The following is a 23,670-nucleotide window of genomic DNA, read 5'->3' as shown; positions in this document are numbered from 1 at the left end:
CCAACAGCCAGGAACTGTTTCTGACCCTGGACCTGGAGTCAGTACCCCCCGAACCCACCCAAAGCTGCCTCCTGGACCCGCCAGGTGGAGAAGGGACCTCTGGTGAGTGTACCTTTGTAAATATTATACATGGTTTAAAAGCAAGTGTGTTTAATGATTAATTTGCCCTGGCATTTGCAGCCAGTACAGCTACTGGAAAAGTCTGTTAATGTGTCTGGGGATGGAGCAGAAATCCTTCAGGGACATCTCTATAAAGCTCTCCTGGATGTACTCCCAAAGCCTTTGCAAAAGGTTTCTGGGGAGGGCAGCCTTATTCCATCCTCCATGGTAGGACACTTTACCACACCAGGCCAGTAACACGTAGTCTGGAATCATTGCGTAACAAAGCATGGCAGCTTATGGTCCCAGTGTTGCTGGCATTCAAACAGCATCCATTCTTTAGCTCTCTGTATTATCCTCAGGAGAGTGATATCACTCCTGGACACCTGGTTGAAGGTGCCTATTCCTGCTGGGCTGTTTGCCTGTGGCTGAACAGAAATGTTCCCCATTGTTAGCCACGCGGTGGAAGGAGGGCTGAAGTGATCATCCCAGAGAATTGGAGGCGGGGGAAAAGAGGTTAGTTGGGTTTGTACTGCATGTTAACCCGAAAACCACAGCCCCTCCTCCTTTTACATCACCAGCCCAACGGCTGCTTGGTATGGGAAATCAGGGCGCTGCTGTTTGAAACCATTCCCACATGTTATGAAGGTTAAAGAAGCCAAAAGACTGTGTCTTACCAGGGCTGCCTGCAAGCCAAATTCTGTTGCCCGGCCCTGCGTGAAAGATCTCTCACACCAAACCGGCAAACCCTCAATAAGAGGCAAAATGAGACCTTGTACCAAAAGCACATGTGCTATGTAATGTTAACAGCAAGGTTTACCATGAAAGAGTTTACCCATTGTTCTCTAAAATGTGTCTTTTTAACTACCACTCTCCCTTTTTTTTCCTCCACCAGCTGCAAATGTTTCAATGCTCACACTATCTTCTCCTTCCCAGAGACAAGCAAAGATCAGAAGGTGAAAAAAACGCACTTGCAATGAAATGTTTTCTGAGCTCATGCAGTCCTCCCACACTGAAAGAGCCCAGCAGAATGCATGGAGGCAGACAATGTCAGAGTCCAGGAAAGCACAATATGAATGCACGGACAGGTGGCGGGCTGAAGATAATAAGTGGCGGGCTGAAGATGATAGGTAGCATCAGCTTGGTGACAGAAGGCAAGAGGCAATGCTGAGGCTACTGGAGGAACAAACTGATATGCTCTGGTGTATGGTTGAGGTTCAGGAAAGGCAGCTTGAGCACAGACTGCCCGTACAGCCCCTGTGTAGCCAACCGCCCTCCTCCCCAAGTTCCATAGCCTCCACACCCAGACGCCCAAGAACGCAGGGGGAGGAGCCTCTGGGCACACAACCACTCCACCCCAGAGGATTGCCCAAGCAACAGAAGGCTGCCATTCAATACGTTTTAAAGTGCAGTGTGGCCTTGTCCTTCCCTCCTCCCCCACCCCACCCGGTGCTTCCCTCCTCCCACACCCTCCCGGGCTACCTTGGCAGTTATCCCCCTATTTGAGTGATGAATTAATAAAGAATGGATGAATGTGAAGCAACATGACTTTATTGCCTCTGCAAGTGGTGAGCGAAGGGGGGAGGGGAGGGTGGTTAGCTTAAGGGGAAGCAGAGTGAACCAAGGGAGAGGGGGAGTTCATCAAGGAGAAACAAACAGAACTTTCACACCATAGCCTGGCCAGTCACGAAACTGATTTTCAAAGCTTCTCTGATGCACAGCGCGTCCTGCTGTGCTCTTCTAACCACCCTGGTGTCTGGCTGCATGCAGGGGCGGCTCTAGGGATTTTGCCGCCCCAAGCACAGCAGGCAGGCTGCCTCCGGCAGTTTGCCTGCGGAGGGTCCTCTGGTCCCGTGGCTTCGGCGGACCCTCCGCAGGCAAGCCACCGGAGGCAGCTTGCCTGCCGCCCTCGCGGCGCCAGTAGAGCGCCCCCCGCGGCTTGCCGCCCCAAGCACGTGCTTGGTGTGCTGGGGCCTGGAGCCGCCCCTGGCTGCATATAATCAGTGGCCAGGCGATTTGCCTCAACGTCTCCCCCTTACTCTCACAGATATTGTGAAGTGCACAGCAAGCAGTAATAACAATGGGAATATTGGTTTCGCTGAGGTCTGAGTCAGTAAACTGCGCCAGCACATTTTAAACGTCCAAACCATCATTCTGCACTTGCTCAGCCTATAGTTGAACAGCTCCTGACTACTGTCCAGGCTGCCTGTGTATGGCTTCATGAGCCATGGCATTAAGGGGTAGGCTGGGTCCCCAAGGATAACTATAGGCATTTCAACATCCCCAACGGTTATTTTCTGGTCTGGGAAGTAAATCCCTTGCTGCAGCTTTTGAAACAGACCTTTCCCAGCCATCCCACGTTGATGTTGGTGAAACGTCCCTTGTGATCCACCAGTGCTTGCAGCACCATTGAAAAGTACCCCTTTCGGTTTATGTACTCGCTGGCTTGGTGCTCCCGGGCCAAGATAGGGATATGGGTTCCATCTATCGCCCCACCACAGTTAGGGAATCCCATTGCAGCAAAGCCATTCACTATGACCTGCACATTTCCCAGAGTTACTAGCCTTGATATCAGCAGCTGTTTGATTGTGTTGGCTACTTAGAACACAGCAGCCCCCACAGTAGCTTTGCCCACTCCAAATTGATTCCCGACTGACCGGTAGCTGTCTGGCATTGCAAGCTTCCACAGGGCTATCGCCACTCGCTTGTGAACTGTGAGGGCAGCTCTCATCTTGATATTCTGGTGCTTCAGGGAAGGGGAAATCAAGTCACAAATTTCCATGACAGTGCCCTTATGCATGCAAAAGTTTTGCAGCCACTGGGAATTGTCCCAGACATGCAACACTATGCGGTCCCACCAGTCTGTGCTTGTTTCCCGGGCCCAGAATCGGCGTTCCAAGGCATGAACCTGCCCCATTAACACCATGATGTCCACATTGCCGGGGTCTGTACTTTGAGAGAAGTCCGTGTCCATGTTGTCATCACTCTCGTCACCGCGCTGCCATCGCCTCCCCGCCTGGTTTCGCTTTTGCAGGTTCTGGTTCTGCATATACGGCAGGATAATGCGTGTGGTGTTAACAGTGCTCGTAATTGCGGCAGTGAGTGGGCTCCATGCTTGCCATGCTATGGTGTCTGCACTGAAAAAAGGTGCAAGACAATTGTCTGCTGTTGCGAGGGGCAATTGACAACATGGCTTACAGGGTTGTCACACAGAATGGTCCCCTCAAAGATTGAACTTACAACCCAAGGTTTAGCAGGCCAGTACTCAAACCACTGAGCTATCCCTCCCCCTACTATTCATGGAGGGAAGGGGGAGCAAATGAATACAAAACAAATCTGGTCTCTTTTTTTTGTTTTGATCCAGTCCATCTCTCTTATACATCTTAGGCTGTCAGCAGACAGTGCAGTACGACTGCTAGCCATCGTCGTCTCCTGGCTGCTCGCCAGAAGACGGTACAGTACAACTGCTAGCCATCGTCGTCTCCTAGCTGCTGTCCAGAAGATGGTGCAGTACGACTGCTGACCATTGTCATCTCCCATTTATGTCCAGGCGCCCCCGACCAACCTCACCGAGGTCGGCTAAAAGAGCCCCAGGAGACGACAACAACGGCCACCAGTCATAATGCACCATCTGCTGCCAAAAGGCAATGAGCTGCTGGTGTGTAGCAATGCAGTACTACATCTGACAGCACCCAGGAGACATACGGTGACCATGAGCTGAGCGGGCTCCATGCTTGCCGTGGTATGTTGTCTGCACGGGTAACCCAAGAAAAAAGGCGAGAAACGATTTATTGCCATTGCTTTCACGGGGGGGGAGGTGACGACATTTACCCATAACCACCCACGACAATGTTTTTGTCTCATCAGGCATTGGGAGCTCAACCCAGAATTCCAATGGGCGGCGGAGACTGTCGGAACTGTGGGATAGCTACCCACAGTGCAATGCTCTGAAAGTCGATGCTAGCCTCGGTACAGTGGACATACTCCGCCGAATTAATGGTCTTAACGGTCTTAAGTGGGGACACACACAATTGACTGTATAGAATTGATTTTTAAGAAATCGACTTATATAAATTCAACCTAATTTCATAGCGTAGACATACCCCTAGTATGAAGCAGTTACTGAGCCGTTCTGGAAATGCTGCTGCATTTTATCATATAAGTCTTAGAGAAGAGAACAGGCCAAGAACCAAGATAGGGATGAAGGTGAATTACAGTTCAACTCATAGAGAAAAGCCCATCAATCATTGGTGTGAACAGCAATGGAAATGATGTATCATTGCACTGCTGCTCTTATTGGTGCGTACTACATGTAGCGCTTTATCTTTCATTTTCAAGTGCTTCCCAAGGCTACAGCCGACCTTGTGATGGAGCAGAACTTTTCGCGAGTTTGACATTGTTAAGTACAATTAGACACACAAAAAATGACATGACAGATGAGACTTAACGCACATGGCTGTAACCGCTACGAGCTGGCAAGGAGCAATCACATGCATTGAATTCTTTTATTGTTTTGAGAATGTCTTTTTACCACATTATTTTTTGCTTATCACTCAACGTAAATTTTGCACTGGCGGAAATAGTTACTAGCTTCGCTGCTGTTTCGGTAAATCCGTTGTATGCTCCCCTGCAATGCTATAACTCTGTACAGCAGTGGCTCTCAAACTTTTGTACTGGTGACCCTTTCACATAGCAAGCCTCTGAGTGCGACCCCCCCCATATAAATTAAAAACACTTTAAGATGGGGGGGGAATGAAAAATCCAGAGGTGGTGGAGGGAGCTGTAAAAAGAGAGACTGAGAGGGGTAGGTAGAAGGGGGAACTGTCCGGTTGGGAGGGGGGTTACCAGTGGAGTTCAAGGCTCGGTTTTGGGTCTGATTTTATTCAATCTATTACCTGGGAACCAGAAGAGGCTGATAAAGTGTTTTTATGGATGACACCAGTTGGGGGGGTTGCAAATCGGAAGAGGATCGGATATGGAGATTTGGATGACCTTGTAAACTGGAGTTAGTAACAGGATGAAATTCAATAGTGAGAAGTGTAAGGTTTTATAAGCTGGGACAGTTGGAAGGGGAGGAAGGAGGAGAGGAAGGAGGAGTCCTGGTTGAGATCGAGATGACTGATGAGTAGGCAATGTGATGGCCATTAAAAAAAAAATGCGGTCTTGGGTTTGGGCATTAGCGAGGTATTCTAGTAGTAGGGAAGGAGGGGTGCTAGTCTTATATAAGGCGTTGGTGAGACCTCATTTGTGTGCAGTTTTGGTCTCCCATGTTAAAAAGATGAATTCAAAACTAGAACAGGTACAAAGAAGGGCCACTAGAACCCTTCGTATGAAAAGAGACTTGAGAGAGCTCGGTTTGTTTTCCTTAACCAAATAAGAGGAGAGACTCTTTAAATAATTAAATATATCAGATAATAATACCAGGAAGGAGAGGAATTATTTCAGCTCAGTGCTAATGTGGACGAGGACAAACGGATATAAATTGTCAAGAAATTAGGAGGGTTTAACCTTCCAGGGGAGTGCAATACTGAACAGCCTATCGGAAAAAGTGGAGTGGCGAGGGACCTCCATGACTTAAGATTAAGCTAGATAAGTTTATGGAGGAGATGACCTTCCAGAGGGTTTGCTTGAGAGAGTCTTGCGCGCATGCGGGGGTTCAGCTGACGCCCATATTTGGGTCGGGAAGATATATTTAACACAGTTATAAATGTTGGATGCAAAGCAGGATTTGGGGTGGAGGCTGACAGCTCGCAACCCCCAGTAATAACCTCATGACCCCCTGAGGGGTCCCGACCCCCGGTTTGAGAACCCCTGCCATACAGTGACATTCCCCTTAGATAAACCATAGCCTTCTACAGCAAGGTTACACTAGGACAACTATTTCCCCCACTTTCTGGCCCCCACCATCACAGAGCTGTGCTAAATCACAGCATGACAGCCACCAACTTGGTCAACACACTAGGGACTGAACCAGGGAGATCCAGAGCTAAAAGCATGAGCTGCTACAGCTTGAGCTGAAAAGGCCTCAAATAGGCTCATATCTTCTGGGGATCAGGCACAAAGGGGCACCTGTAACAACACACACCAGTGGGTTACAACATCACTTCGCCCTGGCCATACAAATATCATAGATTCTGCTTGTTAGCAACCCTTCGCTTGCCAGCAAAAATTTACCATTATCCAGCAGTTGCCAATAAGAACATAACAAACGGCCATACTGGGTCAGACCAATTGCCCAGCTAGTGCAGTATCCTGTCTTCCAACAGTGGCCAATGCCAGGTGCTTCAGAGGAAATGAACAGAACAGATAATCATCAATCCAGTGTTGCCCATTCCCAGCTTCTGGCAAACAGAGGCTAGGAACACTTCAGAGAATGGTTTCGCATCCCTGCCCATCCTGGCTAATAGCCATTGATGGACCTATCCTCTATTAACTTACCTAGTTCTATTTGTCTTTGCCTTCTCAACATCCCCTGGCCAAGAGTTCCACAGGTTGACTGTGTGAAGAAATACTTCCTTTTGTTTGTTTAAACCCGCTGCCTATTAATTTCATTTGGTGACCCCTAGTTCTTGTGTTATGAGGAGTAAATAACACTTCCTTATTTACTTTCGCCACACCAGTCATGATTTTTAGACCTCAATCATACCCCCCCTTAGTCGTCTCTTTTCCAAACTGAAAAGTCCCAGTCTTATTAATCTCTCCTCATACGGAAGCCATTCCATACCCCTAATCAGTTTTGTTGCCCTTTTCTGAACCTTTTCCAATTCCAATATATCTTTTTGGAGATGGGGCGACCACATCTGCATGCAGTATTCAAGATGTGGGCGTACCATGGATGTATATAGAGGCAATATGATGTTTTCTGTCTTATTATCTATCCCTTTCCTAATGATTCCCAACATTCTGTTTGGTTTTTTGACTATTGCTGCACATTGAGTGGATGTTTTCAGAGAACTATCCATAATGACTCCAAGATTTCTCTCTTGAGTGGCAACATCTAATTTAGACCCCTTCATTTTATATATATAGTTGGGATTATGTTTTTCAATATACATTACTTGGCATTTATCAGTATTGGATTTCATCTGCCATTTTGTTGCCCAGTCACTCAGTTTTGTGAGATCCCTTTGTAATTCTGTGTAGTCTCCCTGGGGTTTAACTATCTTGGATAGTTTTGTATCAACTGCAAATTTTGCCACCTCACTGTTTACTCCATTTTTCAGCTCATTTATGAATATATTGAACAGTACTGGTCCCAGTACAGACCCCTGGGGGACATCACTATTTATCTCTTTCCATTCTGAAAATTGACCATTTATTCCTACCCTTTGTTTCCTATCTTTTAACTAGTTACTGATCAATTTGAAGCCCTTCCCGCTCATCCCATGACAGCTTAATTTGCTTAAGAGCCTTTGGTGAGGGACATTGTTAAAGGCTTTCTGAAAATCTAAGTACACTATATCCACTGGATCAGCCTCGTCCAAATGCTTGTTGACATCCTCAAAGAATTCTAGTAGATTGGTGAGGCACGATTTCCCTTTACAAAAACTGTGTTGACTCTTCCCCAGTTTGTTTCAACCAATTTGCCTGATACTAAAGTTAGGCTTATGGGCCTGTAATTGCCGGGAATGCCTCTGGAGCCTTTTTTTAAAATTGGTGTCACATTAGCTATCCTCCAGTCATCTCTTACAGAAGCTGATTTAAATGATAGGTTACACACCACAGTTAAAAGAATGAGGAGTATTTGTGGCACCTTAGAGACTAACAAATTTATTTGGGCATAAGTTTTCATGGGCTAAAACCCACTTCATCAGATGCATGGAGTGGAAAATACAGTAGGAAGATATATTATGTGATAGACCCAGACCAGTGGGGTACAGGAATCTGGTAGAGGGCAAATATACTAGTCACGGGATGAGTAGTTTTCTGTTCCCTGAGTGACCAGAGCAGGGGCTGAACTAGAGTAATTAGGAACCTGCTAGAACCAATTAAGGCAGACAGGCTGATTAGAACACCTGCAGCCAATCAAGACAGGCTAATCAGGGCAGCTGGGTTTAAAAAGGAGCTCACTTCAGTTTGTGGTGTTTGTGTGAGGAGCTGGGAGCAAGAGGCGCAAGGAGCTGAGAGGCTGTGCTGCTGGAGGACTAAGGAGTACAAGTGTTATCAGACACCAGGAAGAAGGTCCTGTGGTGAGAATAAAGAAGGTGTTTGGAGGAGGCCATGGGGAAGTAGCCCAGGGAGGTGTAGCTGTCATGCAGCTGTTACAGGAGGCACTATAGACAGCTGCAATCCACAGGGCCCTGGGCTGGAACCCGGAGTAGAGGGTGGGCCTGGGTTCCCCCCAAACCTCTCAACTCCTGATCAGACATAGGAGGAGTTGACCCAGACTGTGGGTTCCACCAGAGGGGAAGATCACTGAGGTGAGCAAATCCACCAATAAGCGCAGGACCCACCAAGGTAGAGGAGGAACTTTGTCACAATATATAGAGAGAGAACATGACGAATGGGGGTTGCCATACCAACTCTAATGAGATAAATCAATTAAGGTGGGCTATTAGCAGCAGGAGGAAAAAAAACTTTTGTAGTGATAATCAGGATGGCCCATTTCAAACAGTTGACAAGAAGGTGTGAGTAACAGTAGGGGGAAAATAGCATGGGGAAATAGTTTTTAGTGTGTGTAATGACCCATCCACATTGGTTTTTTAATATTATAATTCTTGACGTCTGATTTATGTCCATTTATTCTTTTGCGTAGAGACTATCTGGTTTGGCCAATGTACGTGGCAGAGGGGCATTGCTGGCACATGATGGCATATATCGCATTGGTAGATGTGCAGGTGAACGAAACTCTGATGGTATGGCTGATGTGATTAGGTCCTATAATGGTGTCCCTTGAATAGATATTTGGACAGAGTTGGGAACGGGCTTTGTTGCAAGAATAAATGGAAACAAATCAGAGGTCAAGAATTATAACATTCAAAAACCAGTTGGAGAACACTTCAACCTCACTGGACACTCAGTTACAGACCTAAAGTCGCAATTCTTCAACAAAAAAACTTCAAAACCAGACTCCAATGAGAAACTGCAGAACTGGAATTAATTTGCAAACTGGACACCATTAAATTAGGCTTGAATAAAGACTGGGAGTGAATGGGTCATTACACAATGACACCTATCTGGGACAGTTCCTCACCTAAAAAGAATTGCTCAGTTTGGATATCTCCCTCACATCTTCCGCCATGAAGACTGATGCAAAGAATTCATTTAGTTTCTCCAAAATGGCCTTATCTTCCTTGAGTGTCCTTTAGCATCTCAATCATCCAATAGCCCCACTGGTTGCTTAGCAGGCTTCCTGCTTCTGATGTAGTTTTTAAAAAAAAATTGCTGTTACTTTTTGAGTCTTTGTCTAGCTGGTCTTCAAATTCTTTTTTGGCCTTCCCAATTATACTTTTACACTTCACTTGCCAGAGTTTATGCAGAAGGCAGGTTTGTGAGGCTGCAGTCAGGAAAGGAAGCGCTGGGATGTGCCTTCACAGACTGCAGCCCTGCAAACCTGCCTGCAAACAGGGCAGCAACGGGGAGAGGGGCTGCAACCCAGATGCCTGGGTTTCTACAGGAAGTGAGGGCACTGGGGGCCTATGGGTTTACATGGTACCTCTCCCTGCGCTGTCCAGGAGTTGGCCTCAGCACATCCCACTACTTCCTTCTCTGGGTGCAGCCCACTGCTAGGGCACAGCCTGGAGAGGACAGGGAGATGTAGCATCCAGCTCCAGCTCCATCCCTGGATTCCCTGCTACTGCCCTGCCCACAGCCTCTCTTCCTAGCCTGTAACCCCTTACCTCCTGTGTGGGCCCTGCATGCAGGCAAGTTTGTGAGTCTGCAGCCCCAGAAGGAAGCACTGGGATGGGCTGAGCACCAGCCACAGGCAGGTTGCAGTGGCTGCAGCCAAGGAAGGCAAGTCCCACCACTTCCTTCCCAGTTTTCAGCCCTGCAAACCTGCCTGGAGTGGGCTCTCAGCCCATCTCAGCACTTGCTTCCCTGTCTGCAGCTTTGCGAACCTGCAGGCAAGTAGGGGCTTTCTTCCATAAATGTTGTTAATAAGTAGCATGCCGATATCCAAATGCCATTAACATTCAAGTCAGTGAGATGGGATTGGTTTCTCGCAAAATGTTGCTATTAACTAGAATTGGTCAATATCCAGGTTGCTATTAAGTGGATAGATTCCCGCTTAGGAACATAGGACCAGCTATACTGGATCGCAACTGGGTCCATCTAGTCTAGTATCTTCTCTACGGTCAGACACTTCACAAGAAGGTGTAAGAAACCAATAGAAAATAATGGTCCTCACTACTTTTGCAGCAGAAGAAGCTGTTGGTTGCACAAGAGTCTCCTTCGTCCAGCTCCAAGAATTCTCTGTCTTAAGCAGTTAAGTTTGCAGCCCTCCCAGAAATCCTAAAGTCAGCCCTTCATTTTTGTGTCTGGGTTTTTCAGGCAGCTAAGCAGCAGAGGAGGGGGAAGCATTTCAGATAACAACTTAGGTCATCAATCAAGTAGTCTAGTGGCAAAGATAAAGAAATGTTTCAAGTGTAACTTCCAGGGTTTGTACCGTCTCATATTGTTGTGTTTCAAAAATACACTCCACTCTAAAACACAGTGAAGCATCTCCTTTGGAAGTAAGGGCAGATTTTTGAAGTAATCAGCATCTCCAGCAGCAAACACTGTGGCCCTTTTGAAAGTCTGCCCATAGTGGCTCAGCACATCGTGTGCTCAGCTCTCCTGAAAATCTGGCCTCTAATTTTGGTGCCTAAATAAGAGCTGAGCTCTTTTGAAAATCTGAACACTAGTTTTCATGGGCTTGAATGCCTTAAATTAAAATCTGTGGGTGAAATCCTAGCCCTACTGAAGCCAACAGGAATTTTGCCATTGAATCCAATGGGACCAGGATTTCATCTCATATCTGCGGACCAATACAAGCTTAAAGCAGCAGATTTTACCATCAGTATCTTAAGGCTCCGAGCCTAGTGACTTGTATGTCATGGAAAAGGTAGAATAAAGAGAGTGACAATAAAGACTAGCTGACCCAGTGGTTAGAGCAGTAGCGTGGGACTCTGGAGGTTTCCTGCTCTGCCACAGATGTCGTGTGTGACCTTGGGCATGTCACTAAGCTGCTCATTGTCTCAGTTTCACGGCTATAAAATGGGGATAATAGCACTTTCCTATTTCACAGGGGTGTTATGAGGATAAATACATTACATGATTGTGAGGTGCTCAGATGCTACTGTGATGGGGGCTGTATGGGTATCTTAGACAGAACAAGTATCTTTGACCTGTTGGCAATCTCTCTTGGCACTGAGCCATGCTGTTGAGTGACCCATAGGATATCCCCTGCAGGCTGCCATTCTTATCCTCTGGTGTGGAAGTGCTTTCTTGTTGCCATGCTTAAAGGCAAGCGACGCACAGCACGAGGCATTTAAGACACATGTTTCTATCTGTTAATCAGTCAAAGACAATGGGAGCATCTGTGATTTATTAAGGAAGAGAAATCCAAGACACATTCAGCTTCTTATAGGGGGAAGACATCTTTGTGGAGCAATTCTAACAGTCACCCAGGTTGCATCACAGGGGTGTTGGATTTGTTTCTTAATACTGAGACACAACCCTGGGCTGAGCTTGAGAACTCTTGTCTCGGAATCATGGGAATTGCTGTCTGGAGCCTAGATGCTTGTTCTCTGAATTGATAAACCCTCTGAGTGTTCATAGAGGAAGGAACAATAGCACTGCCAGGCTGAGATAGTATATGTGCATTAGGCAGTTGAGAAAACAGTGCTAAGAATTTGAAGACCACAGCATTGCAAGCACCAAGCATTAAAAAAATCATGAATCAGACCCCTCCAAAATCATGAGCCTGACTTAAAACTCAGGAGATTTTATAGAAATAATACATTTGGTTCTCTTTTTTTGTCTCCTGGAATTTGGACCTTTGGGATAAACTCGGTTTACTTACCCATGCATTTCTCTGCACTACAAGGAATAGTGAGCTGAGATTTAAGCGGAAAGCACCACATATTGTGAGACTTGCAATAAAGTCACGAGAGTTGGCAATACTTGGAGTAGGCGCCTATTCGTGCAAGAGGCTATGCATTAGAGTTTGGGTGTTCAGCGCTACGGCTGGTCGGAAATAAAAATTTCTCATGGAAATTTGCAACAACAACAAAACTTGGTTTCATCAAAATTTAACACAGAAGTTTTGTTTTATGCCAAAACCAGAAATATTTTGATTGCAAATGAGATTTATAGTTTGTGCCTCATGTCCAGCTGGACTACATCTTCCACACTGCATCAAGATGTCCCCTCTTGGTGATGAGAAGCTCTGAGTCATGGAGTCCCTGGCAATGGATGCCTTATGGCAGGGTTTCTCAAACAGGGGTTGCCACTTCTGTAGGGAAAGCCGCTGGCGGGCTGGGCCGGTTTGTTTACCTGCCCCATCCACAGGTCTGGCTGATCACGGCTCCCACTGGCTGCGGATCGCTGCTCCGGGCCAATGGGAGCTGCTGGAAGCGGCGCAGGCCGAGGGACTTACTGGCCGCCACTTCCAGCAGCTCCCAATGGCCTGGAGCAGCGATCCACGGCCAGTGGGAGCCGCGATCGGCCAGACCTGCGGACGGGGCAGGTAACCACACTGGCCCGGCCCGCCAGGGGCTTTCTGTACAGAAGCGGCACCCCCTGTTTAAGAAACCCTGCCTTATGGGAAATGTAGTCCACCTGGAAAATCCTAGCACATAGAAGAAAATGGCACACAAGGAGCAAATTACAACTCCCCTTTTTTGGTTGAAATATGTCAGTTTTCAGCTGACAGATTTTGACAACAACAACGACAATAATAATAATTTTCTGTGGAAAGCAGACACTTTTTGGAAAAAAATTTCATTTAGTCAAAACCCCAATTTTCTGTCAAAAAAGTTTTGACAGAAAAATTTCAATCATCTTGCAGAACTGAGCCTTAGATTATCAACTGAAGTCCAGGCAGATGTATGTGGAGTATTGGTACAGTAGATAGGGCACTTGATTTAAGTGTTGGGAGACCTGGTTCTACCACATAGCTGCTGATGCTCCCTTTTCTTTGTAAAGGTCTTTGAAAGCACTGGATGAAAAGTGCTAAGCATTATTATTAATTACAGATAGTCTAGCACATCAGTGTGCTCCCAACAACAGACATTATTATTACATAAATCATATACATGCTTCCCAGGTGCTGGGATGAGGAGAACGCTGGTCCTTCAGCCCCACAAGCACAAGCCCCTAATCACTTAAGCTAATATAGAGCTCCTGTTGGCGTTACCATTAGTAGGCCTTTTATCCTCTATGTCTGTCAGCCAATGGTGAGCAACATCACGCTCAGTCACTCACGCACAAAGCCAGCATGTGCTCTTTAGAACAGGGACTGTCTTTTTTTTTTATGTGTTTGTACAATTACTGATGCTTGTACTGTTTGTCCATGACTGGGTCTCCTAGGCACTACCACAATACATATAATAATAATTAATAACAAAGGGCCCAGGCTACCCAGTTTGACTCTGAACTTCTCCAAAGTGCCAGAGAGTCTGGTTCCAGCATCCCAGTCCCGACTCATCTCTAATGTTAGTTAGCTGCCTTCAGGGATGAATTTGGCTGATTATCTTTTAACTGTCTGATGCTGGTAACTATTAGCAACAAAGGTGAAACTCCAACCCCAGTGGCTGTAGTTAATGGCTGCAGTCCATGCTGAAACTAAGGAGGAAAGCTTAGTAGCAAGCAGAGAATGTATGAAAAGGGAGGGGTTATACTGAAATCTTTTTCTTAGCCTGGAGCTTTGTTAGATTGGAGTTGGTGCAGGCAGCTGAATAGACCTACCCACACCCCAAATTCCTGTACCTGTGAGTCCCTTTTATTTGGAAGTCTGTGGCACTGATTGCCAACCCCATCATGAGTCAGGTCCTCAAAAATCAAAAGATTGGCTTAAAAATCATGAGAATTATAATCAGTATGTTTTGGGTTCTTTTTCTGTGATTTCCATTTCCAAATTACATAGTCCTGTGTGTTTAGGTCTCCAAACATTTTATTATTCATACCAAATGAGGCCATTTAGAAAACGCTACCTGCCCTCTTACATGGCAAGGGCAGAACACTGAATACTTTCATAGATGAGTCTGATGTTAATTACACATTGGTAATTAAAACTGCAAGAGCTGGCAGCACTGTATCAAAAGTCTTACATTATTTGGTGTTTTTTCTAAAGTCTCAGCTCCCAGATTCGTGTGACTCTGAAAGAATCTCAGCTTTTCTTTTTTTTATTTTTAAAAGAAGTTTCTGACCCTCAGGGTCACAGAGAAATGCTTGGAAACGTGGCCCAAGTGAACTCTAAAGACTCAAAACCCAGAAAGCAAACAACAAGAACAAATATTTGTATCTCAAAAACAATGAGAAGTCCTTGTGGCACCTTAGAGACTAACACATTTATTTGGGCATAAGCTTATTTGGGCATAAATTTGTTAGTCTCTAAGGTGCCACAAGGACTCCTCGTTGTTTTTGCTGATACAGACTAACACAGTTACCCCTCTGAAATTTGTATCTCATGATTTTTAAGATAATCTCACAATTTTGGGGGCGTGACATGTAATTTTTCAACCTTTGGGATTGGCAATATTATATTTACAGTCTTTTGCCAAGTCTTAGATTCACTATAGTCTTGGGAGAACCAAAAGGACTTGCTGTTTGTAAAATAAATGTGACTACTGCACCAAATGACATTACACTAGGGTCACGCTGAGGGTAACATGACAGACCACTGTTGCACTCAGAATTCTGCAATAATTTAAAGAACACCAGCTGCACATCACAAACAAGCTGCATTTTTTTTTTCAGATAGACTCATGTAAGATGGCTGCTGCCATCTTATGGTTTTAAGGCAGACAATTAAGGGGAACTATTTGTTCTAAGGAAAGCCACACCTGATATCAACATATAACAGAGATACTACTTTATGCAGTGATCCTGTAGTTATTCAGGATTAGGCTGAGGGTTCACCAAGGAACATCTAAGAGGTGCAGAAAATAGTGATTCAGTAGGTAACATTCTTCTTTCTGAATTTGTACTGAACCGGCATGATATTATAGAGCCCCATGTTATCATAGTGCCGTCTTTCAGATCCCATGGTCCTGACCACTTCAGGTCATTAAATATTTAATGGCACTTTTGTAAGCATTTGAGTTATAAATCCTTATATTCTCTCTTCCTAAATATATCTCTGGCTGTTTCATTTGGCTACGGTATTAGTCACTTCCTATGTCAACTGCTGTGTAATATTCCTGTTCACTGTTCATCAGCTGCCATGTTTCACCTCGCAGGTGTGGGTGAACAGTGAAAGTTTCACCTTGTTGGAGGCGTAGGTGGCCATTCATTAATATATTAAATGTATAAGTCAAATGCAGACCAGGATGGCGTAGGGATGAGTAATGGCCTACAGAGTCTTCTGCATCTCAGCTGAAACTCTTAGCTTAGTAGTGACTGAAAAGTAGTTATGGTGCTGTGACTATTCAGTGGCTTACATGAAATGAATCCGTGATCTCGATCTGTTGCCCAGCAGACGGGTCATCACAAAACCAGCAAACCAGCTGACGTTGACTGGTAGTCTTGCTGACAATCTCAGCACGGAGGCAAAGAATGGAATGGGTATGGAAGCTAAAGCCTCTCTGCCTGTGTCAAGGCAGTCCCTTCGCAATGAGGTCCCGGCCCTCTGGAGAAGACTGTGCTGTCACAATCTGTGATATAGCTGCTTGGGATTAAATAGAGCCCTTCATTCCCCAGGGCTGTCAGTCTTTCTTAGTCCCTTATGATGAGTTGACTTGTGGGATTTATGGGCCCTCCCCTCACTAGAGGGGCAGATCTTTTGTTCCTTTGGTGGGCTGCACCAACTAACTCAGAATTCATCTAGGATGGCATCTTCCACCAGCACAAAATTCATGCACAAGTAATAAAGATGCCAGACTGTACATATTAGACTGCATTACAGACGAGGTCTGTTGTTATACTCAGACACTTACCAGGATTATGCTTGACACACAGGGCTTGTGTACACTTGAAACACGATGGGGCACAGCTGTGCCACTGTAGCACTTTAGTGTAGTCACTCTACACCAACAGGAGGGGTTCTCCCATCGGCATAAGTAATCTACCTCCCCAACAGACGGCAGCTAGGTTGATGGAAGAATTCTTCTGTTGGCCTAGCACTGTCCACAAAGGGACTTGGGTCAGCTTCATTATGTCGCTCAAGGTGTGGATTTTTTCACACCCCTGAGCGACATATCTGGGCCAGTCGAGTTTTCTAGTGTAGATCAGCCCACAATGTACCACTTCAAGCTAAGGCCATAGATTCATAGACTCTAGGATTGGGAGGGACCTCGAGAGGTCATCAAGTCCAGTCCCCTGCCCTCATGGCAGGACCAAATACTGTCTAGACCATCCCTGATAGACATTTATCTAACCTACTCTTAAATATCTCCAGAGATGGAGATTCCACAACCTCCCTAGGCAATTTTTTCCAGTGTTTAACCACCCTGACAGTTAGGAACTTTTTCCTAATGTCCAACCTAAACCTCCCTTGCTGCAGTTTAAGCCAATTGCTTCTTGTTCTATCCTTAGAGGCTAAGGTGAACAAGTTTTCTCCCTCCTCCTGATGACACCCTTTTAAATACCTGAAAACTGCTATCATGTCCCTCTCAGTCTTCTCTTTTCCAAACTAAACAAACCCAATTCTTTCAGCCTTTCTTCATAGGTCATGTTCTCTAGACCTTTAATCATTCTTGTTGCTCTTCTCTGGACCCTCTCCAGTTTCTCCACATCTTTCTTGAAATGCGGTGCCCAGAACTGGACACAATACTCCAGCTGAGCCTGACCAGCGCAGAGTAGAGCGGAAGAATGACTACACCCCAGGTAGTATAGCAACATATTTACAGTGCCGTACCTGTGCTGTTGTTTTCCCATAGTGGAGATACAGACTAAGGCAATGGAAGGGGGTTCTCCATCCCCCTAGGAACTCCTCCTCTCCGAGCGACGGTAGCAAGGTTGATGGAGGCATTTTTCCATCCACCTAGCTGCATCTACACAAGAGGTAGGTTGGCATCACTATGGCACTCAGAGGTGTGGATTTTTCACACCCCTGAGCAAAGTAGCTATGTCGATCTAAGTTTTAAGCATAGACCAAGCATACTACAGCAGTTTCCATGTAAGCCAGGGAAGGCTGAATGAAACAGCCAGCCTAATGTTTATAAGAGCAAATAGCTAAATTTTATTTTAAGGTCTTAACAAGTTTGATCTCTAGGGGTCAGACCAAAGGTCCATCTACCCCAGTATCCTGTCTTCCTACAGTAGCCAGTGCCAGATGCTTCAGAGGGAATGACCAGAACTGGGCAATGTATTAAGTTATCCATCCTCTGTCAACCAGTCCCAGCTTCAGGCTGTCAGAGATTTAGGGACACCCAGAGCATGGGACATCCCTAACCATCTTAACTAATAGCCATTGGTGGACCTATCCTTTTCCATATTAAAGACCAAAATCCTACTATCATTTAGCCAAAATCCCAGATTTCAGTGGAAACTTTGCCTGCATAAGGACTGTAAGTACTGTAGGTATCTCTAATTACTGTCCTGGGGTGTGTAACATAGAAAGAAAAGTAGATGCTACTGCCCAGTGCAATAGGAGACAGAGACATGAAATAAGAGGGCCGGGTTCAGGGTATCAATTACTTTGGAGTCGCCTGATCTTGGTCAGTTGTGTTATGCTTTAGAAAAGGCTGGTAGAAATAACTTGCTTGCGGGGTCAAGTAACACCTGTTTTTCCTTTGTACTCATTGTCTATTCATGAAACACATGGCCCCTACACACACACACACACACACACACACACACACACACACACACACACACACACACACACACACACACACACACTCTCTCTTCCTCTTTTGGCAGAGCATTTGTGGCACTTATACCACGCTCACATTTTTTATAGCTGGGATAATGAACCTAACATCTACATAGTCTTTTGCATCTGAGGAACTCAAAGCACATTCCTGAGAGTGACTTACCCACACCCATCCAGCAGGCCATTGACAACGCTGCAAATAGAAACCAGGACTCCTACAGCCAGGGCCGGCTTTAGGAAGCGCGGGGCCCAATTCGAATACCCGGAGGCGGTCCGAGTCTTCGGCGGCACTGAAGGACCCATTGCTAGAGTGCCGCCGAAGACCCAGACCACTGCCGGGTGAGTAAAAATTAAAAAGTTAGGCGCTCTTCTTTAGGGTGCGGGGCCCTCTTAGGCGCAGGGCCCAATTCGGGGGAATCGGCCTAAAGCCGTCCCTGCCCACAGCCCCATTTGTTGCCCTAACCCTCAGACCACACTGCCTCTACTATAGGATGTAGTCGCACACTTTAAGCACCACTCTTGCTTAACACGAGAGGGTATCTGAACATCAAGACATGACCAGGGGGAGGGATAGCTCAGTGGTTTGAGCATTGGCCTGTTAAACCCAGGGTTGTGAGTTTCAATCCTTGAGAAGACCACTTAAGGATCTGGGGCAAAAATTGGTCCTGCTAGTGAAGGCAGGGGGCTGGACTCAATGACCTTTCAAGGTCCCTTCCAGTTCTAGGAGATTGGTATATCTCCAATTATTAGAAAAGTTTACAGTCTAGTTACTTGTTACATGAAACCTTCTGATATATTAAATTCCAAGAAAGGGCTTGGGTCATTACATACTGCGTCCCTAAACTCTCCCTGTGATTTCACTTAGCTGTGATGATCAGCATATCCTCATCCAAACCATTCTACAGTAGGTGCCATTAAACAATGGGCATGTACCACACACTTCACTATAGATTATAAAACCAGAAGAGACCACTGTGATCATCTAGTCCTGACCTCCTTTACCTATGACATTTGGCAAGCTCAGTAGTGACCGAAGACTGAATGGGACATGGAGGCTGAACTACCTTCTCTTTCCTAGACGTTGTCATACCAGGTCATGACCAGGGCACTGTTAGTTTGCACCGATGCTCCCTTCTATGGTGCAGCTTCAGGTTCTAAACCCATGACCCTGAATGGTGCGGAACGCCCAGCAACTCCCGTTGATCTCAGTGGGAGAGGAGGATGCTTAGCTTCGGGCATGGTCCAAGCCTGATTCTGCTGCCTTTGCTCACACTGTGAGTCATCCTGTTGGTTTCAAGAGTCTACTCATGGAATAAGGTACTAATCAGACACAGCAAGGGTAGCAGAATCTAGCCCAGGGAAGGGCAAACTACAGCCCACGGTAGGGTGACCAGATATCCCAATTTTATAGGGACAATCACGATTTTTTAGTCTTTTACTTATATAGCCCTCTAACCCCCTCCCCTGAGCCCCCTCCTGCACCCCGCACCCTCCTGCACCCCAACCCCTGCCCTGAGCCCCCAACCCTCTGCCTTGAGCCCCCTGCCACACCAGAGCCCCCCGCCCTGAGCCCCCTCCCACACCTCAACCCCTTGCCCTGAGCCCCTTCCTGCACACCGCACCCCCTCCTACACCCCACATTCCCTCCCACACCCCAACCCCCTGCCCTAGCCCTACATTCATGGCCCTGCATACAATTTCCCCACCCAGATGTGGCCCTCAGGCCAAAAAGTTTGGCCATTTAGGTTTCACCATGAAAAACTGAGCATGCAGGAGGTGAGATGTTTATAGACTCATGATTCATAATACTGCAGTTTACAGGGAATATAACACCATTCATGATTAAGAAATGCTCTTATTTTCTGCCAAATATATAAAATAATCACTCATCCCCTGAGCTGCCAAAGCGAATTATACATTGTATTAGCCCCATACCCTGTAATTCTGGTATAGAATGAAATCATTTCCCAAGTCCCTAAATCTCTTTTCTGACGTCAAATTACAAATGTCTTGCCTAGGATCATCACTGAGATGACTAATGAACACTTGTTATAAGTGAGTTTATAAATGTTATTAGGAGATTTCTATTAAAGGCCAGGCTAAAAAAAAAAATGTGGATTTAACAAGAACAACAAGAGGAGGAGGAATCTGCATAGATTTCACAGCTCTTTTCCTGCCAGGCAAACGAAAGCCACAATGTTTGCAGCTCAGTGAATGCAGAAATCGCTGGCTGCTCACTGACTTTGACGGACATACCTTCTGAAGTGCTGGAGCCCTGATTATCTTCAGGTTCATTCGGAGCTTTAGAAGGCTCTCACTCGGACTCCTGGGAGCATGCTACCCCACTACTGCACCACATGGCAGGGGAGGGCTGGATGCAGGCGGATAGTCTTTAAGATCCTAACGCTGCATCTCCAAGCTCTTGTAAAGCATTTTTAGACTACAGCTGATCTGAGACAGATTTAAAAAAAAAAAACTCAGGTGGTATTGTGATCTCACTTATGACAGCATAAATCCAGAGCTGATGTTTATTCTGGATTGGTGCTGGTGTCATCAAGATTAGAATCTGATGCCTTGTTTTCTGATGATACATTTTGATAGCTTTGTTTGGGAGCCATGGCTCATTTTCACGATGACTTCTCACTGGCAGTTGGGCCTCAAAGACAGCTCCTATTTAAAACTATCGCCTCCTGCAAGTGGTGCAGGACAGGTGCGCAGTGAAGGTGCAATCACTGATGAGATAGGCCTATGAGAGATGGGCCCCACACAAAACCCCGACATGAACTTCGGGGAAGTTCAGACCTGGAGGGAAATGTCATGTCCAGCCCTATCTCTTTAGTGGGTTACACCAAAACCCTGGAACTAAACTCCCCCTAGCTGGGATCTAGATTTTGCTGCTGGGATCCATGACTAAGACTTACACAAATAATAAGCAGCCAGAAAAACATTGGATGATACAGGTAGTTTTTCCTCATCTCCAAAGCTACACAGCGAAGGAGAAGCACTTGCCTACTTACTTTTCTATAAACAAATGCCACTAACCATCACAAGCACAGTGATGAGATGGACAGATAGAAGGATAGCAGGATGGGAGGACAGATTTCGAAGCATTTTAGAGGCATTAATGAATTCCCCTTCACAATAACCCTGGGAAGTACGCAGAGAGGTTGCCTTTAATAACTCACCTCAGAGCCCTCAGTATTTGCAGTATCCAAGGAACTCCCTATCATCAATATGCAGAAGCTGAGGAAAAATTTTTATGCAATTGTCACTTTTCCAGCGGGAGGGGGGAGTGGCTGCACTAAGTATTATTTCCATCTTGGAGCTGGGGAAACGGAAGCGAAGGAAAGTGACTCGCCCAAGGGGACACAACGAGCAGAGTCAGGAACAGAATCGCAGGTCTCCTTCCTCCCAGGTCCAATCAGAACCCTGTCCTCCCCTTCCAGGAGGCAGATTGTCTTTTTTACTTTTTTCCACTGCCATTTCACATGGCTGGAGAGAAGGAAGCAGGAGAAGTGGATGTGCGGCCTCACAGTACACGCCTAAAGCTTATGCAAGTTAAATTTAGTTCTAACTAAAACCATGTGCCTTGGGCTGCAATGCCAATTGTGAGTGCTCTTTCTCTTCTCTCCTCTCCCCGTGCCGCCCCCCCCTCCCCGTAGCTGTTTCTTTAGCTGATGGCAAATCTTCAGCTTTCCCAAAAGAGATGGGCCTTTTAAAACAAGCCTCTAATTCTCTTCCCCTCCCCCAGTTTTGAGTCGGCAATGAAATAAATGTAAAAAGTGGGTGCAAATAAGCAGGCAAGTCATGGCGTCCTCTAGGGCTCTGTTGTGCCTGGGAGGCTCAGACTTGCAACAGAGCCTCAGCTGCACACTCCAGGTGGCAGGCAGGCTCAGCGCTGCCTGGAGTTCCCAGGCAGTGCAGCAGCAGCAGCAGCAGCAGCAGCCGCCGCCGCCTTCTAGGGTCTATCTTTACTGAAAACAGTCCACTAACACCTCTCCAGTCCACACACAAAAGCCTCTCACCTGAGTTACCCGGTGCTTTCATCCCAGGCTAGCTGCTCCTGCTGGGGATGTGAGTGACAGCCCAGGTACCACGTTTACTTGGGCTGGTAGCCCACCCATTGGGACGCAGGCGACATCACTCAAGTGCTGATAGTCCTCCGGTGCCTTCCCACAATTCCCCTCATGTGCCAGAGGGACAGACAAGTTTACTGCAGCACAAAGAACCATGGGATGTGCCCGCAGAGTCCTAGCAACACACACAGAGGGTGCACACGCAGGGGCAGCTCCAGGCACCAGCATGCCAAGCGCGTGCCTGGGGCGGCAAGCCACGGGGGGGGCGCTCTGCCGGTTGCCACGAGGACGGCAGGCAGGTTGCCTTCGGCAGCATGCCTGCGGATGGTCTGCTGGTCCCGTGGCTTAGGCGGACCTCCTGCAGGCGTGCCGCCGAATCCACAGGACCGGGGACCTCCCGCAGGCAAGCCGCCGAAGGCAGCCTGTCTGCCGAGCTTGGGGCGGCAAAATACCTAGAGCCGCCCCTGTGCACATGGCAGCAGTGAGGACATTGGCTTGGGTAGAGCTTTGCAGTGTGGCTGCTCACACCTGGGCTAAGCTAACCCGGGTCCTCAGACAAGGTGCTGATCACCTGGGCTACTCTGCAGTGAAGACACTCTTATTAGAGGTTGCAGCATGCCCCCTCTCTCAGCATGGCCAGTTCCATTGGCCAGTCCTGAAGTCATGATCCCTCCTCCTTCCTAGCTCTCCCTAGCCCTTTTCCTACAGCTAGTTTTACAGGGGCCAGCAAAAAGCAAAACCTTGTGCTCAGCGGAGCTCAAGAACGGTCATTTTTTCCAAACCTTTGCCCTTTTCCCTTCCCTTGTGCCTTTGCAAGGGGCTCAGGCACGATCTGGGCCCTTAAATACCTTCCTGTACCCACAAAACAGGCCTAAATGCCACCAGCGATGCCTGCACAAGTTTGAACCAAATTGTGCCTGAAAGCAATGGTGGGTGCAAGTGTGGAGTATGAATTGAGGCCCCTGGAAAATCCAGGTGCTAAGAATAAAAGGTATAAGCTGAAACTCAGAGGCTGTGTCCACTGCTCAGCTTTTTTCAGTCAGAATGTGTTTACTTGCCCTATAATTCAGTCCAAAGTGAAAACAAACCCCTCCCCCACCCCCAAAAAAACCCCTAAAACATTTAATAATGTTGTAACACTTCTGGGACCTCAGAGGGAAAAGCGCAACTGCTCACTGCTTTATCGAAGTTAATGGCCCACAAAGGAAATCACGATCTGCTAACAGAGAGGTAGGTCACTGGGAGCAGCAACGAAATTCGAAGGTGGACTCTGCTAGAAAACAGTGACCTGAGCTTGGTGGCATTCTGCCTCTCGAAGATCAGGAAAACCCCAGTTGGAAAGGTCAAGGTTATTCGCTTAGAGGAGATCAGTGAAACCCTGGATTTCCTTAGGAAGCTCATAGAAGGAGCTTGTGCATTAGGTACGCAAGGAAGCTGTTTGTCAAAATCCATCCCAAGCAAAACAGATGCCTCAGCTCATCAAATCAGCAGTGCATTTTGAGTGAATAGTCAAATGGCCTTTCCTGATGAGAGTCT

At 46.7% G+C, this 23,670-nt stretch overlaps 1 protein-coding gene across 4 annotated transcripts in view; it reads right to left on the bottom strand.

The window, feature by feature from the left end:
• RNF165 (ring finger protein 165) overlaps window positions 1-20,509 on the bottom strand; it is a 136,573-nt gene extending 116,064 nt beyond the window's left edge. For all 4 annotated transcript variants that reach the window (XM_039545024.1, XM_039545023.1, XM_039545021.1 and 1 more), the window contains exon 1: window positions 20,315-20,509. The gene's annotated coding sequence lies outside the window, so the exon portion shown is untranslated. The remainder of the gene's footprint in view (window positions 1-20,314) is intronic.
• Window positions 20,510-23,670: the final 3,161 nt, after the last annotated feature.

Source organism: Mauremys reevesii, linkage group 6 (genome assembly GCF_016161935.1).
Source record: "Mauremys reevesii isolate NIE-2019 linkage group 6, ASM1616193v1, whole genome shotgun sequence".
NCBI lineage: Eukaryota > Metazoa > Chordata > Testudines > Geoemydidae > Mauremys > Mauremys reevesii.
The sequence above is the reverse complement of the archived record's forward strand: the minus strand, read 5'-3'. Positions and strand labels throughout refer to the sequence as shown.